The 9,645-nt window shown below is 39.4% G+C and overlaps 1 protein-coding gene across 1 annotated transcript in view; it reads left to right on the top strand.

The window, feature by feature from the left end:
• Window positions 1-397: 397 nt before the first annotated feature.
• The window catches only part of LOC134206616 (uncharacterized), a 511,727-nt gene continuing 502,479 nt past the window's right edge, over window positions 398-9,645 (top strand). Inside the window, exon 1 of the mRNA XM_062682347.1 lies at window positions 398-1,473. The gene's annotated coding sequence lies outside the window, so the exon portion shown is untranslated. The remainder of the gene's footprint in view (window positions 1,474-9,645) is intronic.

Below are 9,645 nucleotides of genomic sequence, written 5' to 3'. Positions count from 1 at the left end.
AAACGTGATGACCAGCATTCATTCATCTATGAGTTGGTTATCCACTACTCAGATCTATATCAAACATAATTTCTGCCATGCAAAGCGCCACTGTGGCTTATGCAGTTTTCCACTCCTGCGCCTTCCGACTAACGGGAAAACACTCTGAGAAAATTCCATGCTGTCGCTCTTCGTCGAGTTTTCCGCCGCCGAGCTGGACCCGAAAAGGTGAAAAATCAATGCTTACCGCTGCCGAAGTTTGACAGCAGCTGGTACGAGGCACGATTGGTCGGCAACGTCGACCACCGTTCCGTGCCCAATGTCGACTCGCGAATTGTTTGGATAGCCTTGTTCCTTTTGTGCCACCCAGGACTCTTCAGTTATGTATTTAACGTTCGTTCGAGCGGATACAAAACTCGTTCGCTACGAAGGATCGCCGCGTGTTCGATGTGTGTGAAGCAATTCATTGGATTGATAAAAAAATACCTACCTTATCCCGCTGGTTGCCGATACAGATGCAACCACTGCGGCTTATTCCCGTATATCCGAAATCCTGTGTGGGCACACGAAGATTAGCGCACAGAAATGGTTCTGAGTGATTTTCCGGCGGTGGCATTGGGTTAGGCTCCGTGTGGTAGATTAGGATTAGGGGCTTTTCATTGTGGCGCATAGAGTGTTAGCGCATCCATTTGATTCGTCGGTTTGGCATTGTAGTGGATGGAAATCATTGATGCTAAGTGCAGGTGTGTTGATTCCACTTCAGGGAATCGTTGGAAACAAAAATAAATAAGAATCAATTAACAGTCATGAATTAAGGAGACCGCGATATCAGTGGATTGGCACGGCAATGGATTTGCGTGTCTTCGTGTATTCGAACATCATGCAAGTGATTCATACGGAAGAATTAATGTGAGCATGCCGATGACCTGGTTCTTTGAGCTTCCACCTGTTCAGCTGACGGCGGTGGTTTGCGGCGGCCATTCGTGACGTTGACGGTACAGTTCAAGGCGTTCTGCAAAAGAGTGTAGTGCAGTGTGGTAGAGAATTGTACATACATAGAAACAAGCTGAATCCCGTCAACCATCAACCCATAAAAGTTCAGTTCAGTTGATTTGGTAGTGGAACAACAATCGAAAACACTCGGTCTGGCAGGCGAGGGAATAACCGGACCGACTCGACACGGTGGGTGCGAAAATCAAAGGTGGAAAACAGAAGGTGAAAATAATTTTCTGCTGCCGTAATTGTGACCTACCTTCCCGGCTAATGGTGCGGTTATGGATGGTGACCGTGGTCGTTGTGCTGCTCGGAAGGAAACAAACCGCAGGAAGGAGGAAATAGCTGAACGAATTATCTCATTTGTGTGGAACGTGAACGAAGACAAGCAACAGAAAAAATTGCGGCAATAAAGTGGGCATTGGTTGCCTGTTCGATATACGCAGGGAGCTGCATTTTAAAGAAATAGGAATCCTGAGTCGAGTGTGGTTTGTTGTGCAGGTAAATATAGTTTTATTTCCACGGACGGGCTAATTTTATTTGAAGTAAGATCGACAACAAGTCAAGAAAAATCTATGCTGTTGGTATCAATTTTGGTATTTTATGTTTGTAATTGAAAACTAATAAGAATAGTCATATCAATTCGTTGTTATTGTCACATTGGTATGCTCCACTTAAATTATTTTTCTTGCGTACCTGTACAAATAGAACAAATATTTTACTAATTACTAAAAAAAATATTTGTTCGTTACAAGGGGCCATCCACAAAGTACGTCACGCTCATATGGGGAGAGGGGCTCCGAGCATCGTGACGACTCATACAAAAATTTTGGAGGTTTAATACAAAAAGTGTGACGAAGGGGGGAGGGGGGTTGAAAATTGTCAAATTTCGCGTGACGTACTTTATGGATCTTCCCCAAAAATGCATTTAGCTTTAATATAAATAATGCGCTTAATTTTTTTCAAATGTTTTTAGTCTGATTTAGTAGTACATTGCGTTTTTTTGCGGAGATTTTCTATCAACTTCTCAATTTTCCTCAATTGTCACCACTGTTCTAATTCCCTCTGATTTTCTATACTATATTATTTTCTATCAATATTCTATGAATTGATCAAAAAGAGGCCACTTTCCCCAGGGTATTAGTTATCAAAGGCGTCCCGGAATGTGACCAGGTGGACCAAATACCTTAATATACATTCCCGTAGACTTGTTTTGCAAAATCGTGAAGTTTGACACATCAAAAGACGTGTATCCGGCTCGATCAGCCAGTGCCATTTTTCGGGGCCGTTAAACTTGTGCTTCCATATATACCTCCGGAACCATGTCCATTTTCAAAACAAATACAGAACCAAATTCCGATGCAAGACTACTGAGAACCATTATTTTGAAAATTTAGTTTTCCGTGAAATTGGGGCTTAGGTACGTGTGTTAAATCAAAACCTATAAGATTTACAACAAAGTTGTACTGAAATCCTATCATTTCAACCCAAAAACGAAGTTTATTGCATAAAAATTGGAGATCTACAGTATCTACTAATCTACTTAAGTGATCGAAATGTATGTTTACTTCTGGTCGGGTAGTCATCAGAAGTCTATTTATAGTTGGCGCATTACCAACCTACCCCATTGTGTGTCTGCCTTCCAGCTTATTTCTATTCGTTCTTTATGAATTTCTAGTTACCGTTAGAGCCTTTTTATGCCTTCCATGGAATTATTCCAAATTTTTGGTTGCACATCTAATGATAGGCTAAGATTTCTTGTAGCAATGCAATGGGCCGTGAGTATAAATGTCAGCCTTGATCGAGAAAACTGGGGCGTCAAAACTATTTTAATATTATTATTTTCGACTGAAAAATAAATCTCAATTTCGAAAACTGGACTTATCGGATTTGTTAAAGATTATTCTGGTAGTAATAAAATATGTGTGAACTCGCATTTTAAGGCAGAAAAATTGGAGGCGTCGAAGTAGAACAATACTTGTATAGAACTGAACAAATATTAAATCAAACAACATTGAGAAACGTACCCAACTTATTTAATGGTTGTAATCGTTGTAGAACGTTGTAGAACTTATTCAAATATGTACATCAGCAAAAGGAAATTCCAGAATATTGTAGAAAATCAAAGAGTCAATCTTGGACTCTACATTAAAATCAATTTGTTTCAGACATTTTGACATTGATATCCTTGGTAATGCCAAGATCTTAAAAAGAATATTCATAGGTCTTTTTTGCGATTAAATCGCATAAAAGAAATTTTCTTCTGATTTCTAACTTCAGTAAAAAAATCCAACAGTCTATCGCGCGGTGAGCACTAAAATTATCTCTGTGGTATTTCAGTATTATATTTCAAATTTAAGGATAGTTTTCATATTTTTATTCTTTATATGCTCATATAAGGGGCCCTCCTTAGCCGTGCGGTAAGACGCGCGGCTACAAAGCAAGACCATGCTGAGGGTGGCTGGGTTCGATTCCCGGTGCCGGTCTAGGCAATTTTCGAATTGGAAATTGTCTCGACTTCCCTGGGCATAAAAAAGTATCATCGTGTTAGCCTCATGATATACGAATGCAAAATGGTAACTTGGCTTAGAAACCTCACAGTTAATAACTGTGGAAGTGCTTAATGAACACTAAGCTGCGAGGCGGCTCTGTCCCAGTGTTGGGATGTAATGCCAATAAGAAGAAGAAGAAGAAGAAGATGCTCATATATTTTGAATACCATTATTGTAATATTGAACTTAATTCCGATAAGAAAATACTTGGTAGTGATGCCTTTCTCGATGTAATATGTTGAATTCGGATTAGTGTGGTAAATGCAATGTTAATTACCTACATTTTAGCACGTTGCTTAAAAATTATTCAATTTAAGAGTAATGAGTGGCGCCACGGATAAAATGATTAATGATTCAATGTGTGAACGTAAACAGTGTTATTGTTTATTGAAAAATTAAAATATATTATAAACTGCTTGATTTATTAGAAAATGAAAACATTTTTTTTTTGTAAAACTTTTTATTCTATCATTAAGTTAGTGATTCACATTGAGGTTAAATATAAAACCCTAGATTTTCTGGATGTGTTTCTGTTACATAACTGAAGTATTTATAGTAACCGCCAGACATTCTACTACATACTCACGCTCCTCTTATGTGGACGTGTACTATACACATGTGGTAGTGTTGGCTTTAGAAATGGATTGCGAGTGATTTGACTATGCGTCCAATTTGGGAATCTCGAGCTCGTTCAGTAGCCGCTAGGTTGCGAAGGCCGACGGAGGTCCTTCGTAGCTTAGTTGGTTAAAGCACCAGACTAGCGTACTGTAGGGTCATGAGTTCGAGTCCTATCGAAGGGAAAGTGGTTACCTCCAATACATTTTCCAGATCAATATCTTCCACATAACGTACATATCCACATATGAGTTTTCATAACATTGTAAATTAACGTCCAAGTCGGGTGGTTTAATCCCCGGAAATAGGCAATTAACTTTGATTGAACTGAAGTATTTCCCTAGTGCTTCAATTATAAATGTTTGAGAAGTGCGCCTTAAGGTTCTAAAATTAGGATAAACAAAATCTTCTGGTTCAAGTCTTTGTAAAGCAGCCTCTTGTCTTATAATTTGCCTCCGTTGATAGCTCCAGATATTCCTGACAAGTTCGCATCGGAAAAGTTTGTGTACCATAGTTTCTGGTTCTCCTGGACAAGCCTCGCAGAATAGGTCATCTACGACGCCTCGTTGAAACAGTAACTCTCGATGCTTGATATTCTTATGCATCATCATATACCACGCTGATCGTTGAGATGAAGTTAAGCATTTGTTGTGGAGGTGTTTAAATACCGATTTCCATTAACGATGCTCTGCTGAAACAAAACCTGGATCCGGCTTGAGGATCAAAAAGTGTTGATAGATTCCAGCAGATGTTGGAGTGTTCTTCAATTGATCCGGAAGATTACGTAGTTCTGACCTCAATAGGATTATGTGACTGAACATGGCTGGTATTGGGGTTCTCCATGATGCTGCTTTGAAACGGAAGTTGCTGATTTAGGCTTATTAATCGGATAAGCAAAAGAGCCTTCGATTTTGTTTCTGGGCAATGCAAGTTTAAACCACCAAGATTTTTTGGCAAAGTTATATTGGAAAATGCAACACGTTGTAGTCTTTGGCCATTCTAAGCAAATTTTCCTATTTCAGTTCTAATTTTGGTCGCAAATCCTTTAGCTAGTGGTATGTTTGATGCCATGTACCAAAGTTTCGAATATACATAGTTGTTTAGAAGAATAGTTTTTTTAATCAAATTTAGTTCCCTCGGATGATGAAACCACAATCGAGTTCATAACCCATTCAATACAGCTTCCCAGTTTTGCTTATGTGCTTGCTTGATGTTGTCTCCATAACGAACTCCAAGAATGTGGACTATGTTTTCGATGCGCAGCCACTCCGTTTCTGCTGTTAGGTTGAGGTTGCCTATCATCACAGCAACTGTTTTCTGTGTATTTAATATTGCACCAGAAGTTGATCCAAAGTCATTGAAGATTGCGACTACTTGCGTGAGACTGGTTTCATTGTCGAAAAACATAGAGATATCGTCAGCATATGCATTAAATATAGTGCGTGGGAAAAGCCTTTCAAAAGTATCTAGTAACGGTTGGAGATATATCACAAATAAGTGCATAGACAGTGGGTCACCCTGTCTGACAGAGCGACCTATTTTGAGTTCAGGGGTTAAATGTCCATTCACTAGTATCTTTGAAAATGATTGGCTCTAAATCGAATCGAGAAGGTTTACAAACTGTGGATTGAAGTTCATTCGTATCATTGTCTGCTTGAGGAATCGGTAGTCCACTCTATCGAACGCATGGTCGAGGTCGAAAGATACTAGAAGGGAGTTTCGCCGATGGTATTTCAGTTGTGCAATTTTGTCAGAAATGCGACAAGTAGCTTCGAAAATGTTCCTTTTTCCATTGGAACACTTCTGGTGTTCTGAGAGCACCAAAGGAAGTAAACTCTGCATTCTCTGCTTGAGTACCCTTGCAAGAACTTTATAGTCGTAGTTCAATAGCGATATTGGACGATATCCTTTAGCGCTTTTGTCTCTTCCTTTCTTCTTTACAAGAATTATGATTCCGTCAAAAAAAGAACTCTTTTGGTAGGCCGTCCGTACCAGGAGACTTTTTGGAGCAACTACCCTTGATTGCAGCGAGAACTTTATCTTGCGTTATCGCATGCATGAGAGTTTCATTTGCACGAGTGTTTTCAGCAACAGATCTGGCTGGCATAAAGTTCAGAGAGTCGTTGGTCTCGACCGATGTGTACAAGGTCTCAAAATATGACTTAACATGATTTTTAATCTGATTCTGATCATCGATTTCAATGCCATCTTCGATCTGTAGTGATTTTATTGTAGTTTTAGATCTTTTACCATTGATTTGAGCAACATGGAAAAGAGTTGTGGATTCCTCGGCCAGAAAAGTTTCGTTAATTCTACGGAAGCAAGTTGGGGAGCGTCCATTAATTACGTAACGCTTTTAGGGGGGGGAGGGGGTTGAATGAAACGTGACCAAATGTGACAAAGGGGGGGGGAGGGGGTGGACCTGACCGTAACGTCACATTTTTCTTAAATGTATAAAGCGATGTATAGGATAAATTTTAATGAAAATAAATCTTTCGGTTTTGAACCAGTAATAATGGTGTTTGCCTGCCAAATATTTCATCGATAAAAGTGTTTCTTTAAATTGCACTTGTTTTGCCGCTTTTCGACATCCGGAAAATGTTACTGTTTTGGTTCTTCATTCAATTGCTGTCTTAGTTTGTTTAAAACAAATAAATGAGCAAAATAAATTACTCTTTCCTCATGTTTGTGTTTATTTTCAGAAGTTTAACATCATTCTTCCTAAAATAACATTTCATAGTTCAGTGGAATAGTTCCCTTCAATAATGATAACTTAATATTTTGGCCAACTTTTCATGTACGCAATATTCATCTATCGGCAGATGAAATGAAAGCAGTTTTTTCACATACCGCAGGTCTTCTACGTGCAGATAGGAAATTTACAAAACTAGCTACATCTCACAATAATCCTATCGAAATCAAGGATTTTTGACTTACTGACGTATTAAAAATATGTTTTAAAAATAAGCCTTGGGCAAATCACCCGAAGGTGGTGCAAAAGACTTAATTGCATGTGAAATGATGGTAAACGCATGGTTGTTTGTAAAATCTTAATGGATTGAATGAAAATATTACGTGAAAATATGTTATATCAGTTAGGAACCAAGATTTTTTCAGGGAAGATTTGTGATCTCGTGAAATTTTGGTTTTGGTATATTCGGACAGACTGATTTATTGTAGTTTACTCTTAGTTTGCCACTATAAGCATGAATAAAAAGGAAATCTATTAAATTGATTTTGCATTAACAGTGTTGTATTAGGCGAAATAAATTTATTAAGATTTATTTATCGACAAAAACGCTAACAACATATCGAAGATTTTCAATCAAAATAAATTTGTCGAATTATCGGGAATCGCCCATTACTTCCATTTGTTGTTTTTTTGTTAATGACATTTGATGCAAGCCCGTGTTCATTCAGTTTTTCGTAGCAGTGTGAAGTGTTTATTTCCGGAATTACTTTGAAAGTTTGAATAATGGATCGAGGTGCACTTTTCACTCATTGTTCAATGCCTTTGTGAAAGCATTTCCGAACAAGAAAAGACAGCAATGCCAGTTTGAAGCCGTTGAATTTTGGAATGTATGGAAGGAGAAGGATGCTAAAGTTCTCGAAGAGAAAGTCGAGAAGAAAATCAAGGAATTAGAGGGGCTTGTACTGACAAAGCAGGGAAAGTTGCTCCAGTTCTGGGGCAAATCGTTGACCACAACTGCGAAGCCTACTTCATCAACCGAATCCACAACAAAATCGATGCCAAAGCCGAAAGGAACCGATAATGCCACACCTTCGACATCTGGTGCTAACAAACGCTCTACTCCAGCTCAAGAAAGCCTAACGACCCAACTTAACGACGTCAATTCACAAGTTGTTTTCCTGTCGGACAGGAAATCAAGTGGATTATTGACAGATGACGAATACAAACAGCTTGAAAATTTGAAGAATAAAAAATTAAACTTGAAAAGGACATGAAACTAAAAGTGAATCAACAGGCTCGGCAACAGAAATATCGTGACAAAACTAAGCAGGCAAAGTTACAATTAATGAAGGATATTCCAGAAGCAGGTACAGTATTACATTAAAATACGAATTTCACGCAATAATGGCAAAAATTACAGCAAATTATCTAACGTTTCGCGAGTGCCAAGGACGGCCTCGATTGGAAGAGGAGCAGCCAGACCTGCTCAAGGCTATTTGCGACATAGCATTACATGGCTCTGCTGCACATGACAGACGTCACGATGAAAGTGTGAGGAGTGTGAAAACTCTAAACGAGTTGACTGCCGCTCTTCAAACGAAAGGATTTAACATCAAGCGATCAGCAACATATCTACGACTGATCCCTAGAAGAGCTGATTCCAGTGAAGGTAAGCGACATATTCATACTGTACCAGTAAAGTTGCTACGCGCAAGCAATGCTAAGCACCAAGAACATCCTGACGGACGGTTCTGTACAGCATCAATCAGATCACTCGAAGAAATCGCATCAATTCTGGGACCCAATGAAACTGGTTTCATTAGTCAGGATGATAAAGCAAGAGTTGCTATTGGGTTGGCTGCCGCAAATAAGCAGGCACCGATGCTTATGCATGTGGAGTACAAGGTAACTCTCCCAGATCACGACTGGGTGGTCGCGAATAAGCATAAGCTTATTCCTTCGGTGTATGCGGGCATTGAAATAAAGCCTAATGGCCTAGGAAAACCTGAAGCGGTAGGATATTCTGGGCCTACGTACATTGCAGTTCTATCTGGGAAGCATTCTTCATCGACAGCTTACTCTCATGGTTTAGATTTTGAACGTTTGCTTACTCTTGAGTCATTCGAGGTCCTTCTAAAATTTGATGGATTTGTTAAGCCTGTCCTTATTTTTATCGTCGACGGTGGTCCGGATGAGAATCCGCGCTACCAAAAAGTAATACAGATAGCAGTTCACCATTTCATGGAACACAACCTTGATGCACTGTTTGTGGCAACAAACGCGCCGGGTCGAAGTGCATTCAACCGAGTTGAACGACGTATGGCACCATTGAGCAAAGAGCTAGCTGGGTTGATAATTCCACACAATCATTTTGGTTCCCATCTGGATAGCCAATTGAGGACAACTGATCTTGCATTGGAGAAGCAGAACTTCAAGTACGCTGGTGAATTACTTGCGGATGTTTGGAGCGAAATGACAATCGACGGTTATTCAACTGTGGCCGAATACATCGACCCGGAATCATCTGAGCTTGATCCAGAATCATTTCATGGTTTCGATCAGATCTGGTTTGCAAAGCACGTAAGGACCAGTCAATATTTGCTCCAGATTGTGAAATGTTCCGACAGGTAAATGTAATAATCTACCTTTTCCAAAATGATAACTTATTCTATATTTGTTGCAGAAACTGTTGTTCACCTTTAAGAGGCAGCTTGCAAAATGTATTGCGCAACAGATTTCTTCCGCCCCAGTTTCACTTTCTCAAACCTCTCATGGTTTAGCTGCATCTGCAAAGACGAAACACTACACTTTCCT

The sequence above is a fragment of the Armigeres subalbatus genome, chromosome 1 (genome assembly GCF_024139115.2).
Source record: "Armigeres subalbatus isolate Guangzhou_Male chromosome 1, GZ_Asu_2, whole genome shotgun sequence".
NCBI lineage: Eukaryota > Metazoa > Arthropoda > Insecta > Diptera > Culicidae > Armigeres > Armigeres subalbatus.
The sequence above is the reverse complement of the archived record's forward strand: the minus strand, read 5'-3'. Positions and strand labels throughout refer to the sequence as shown.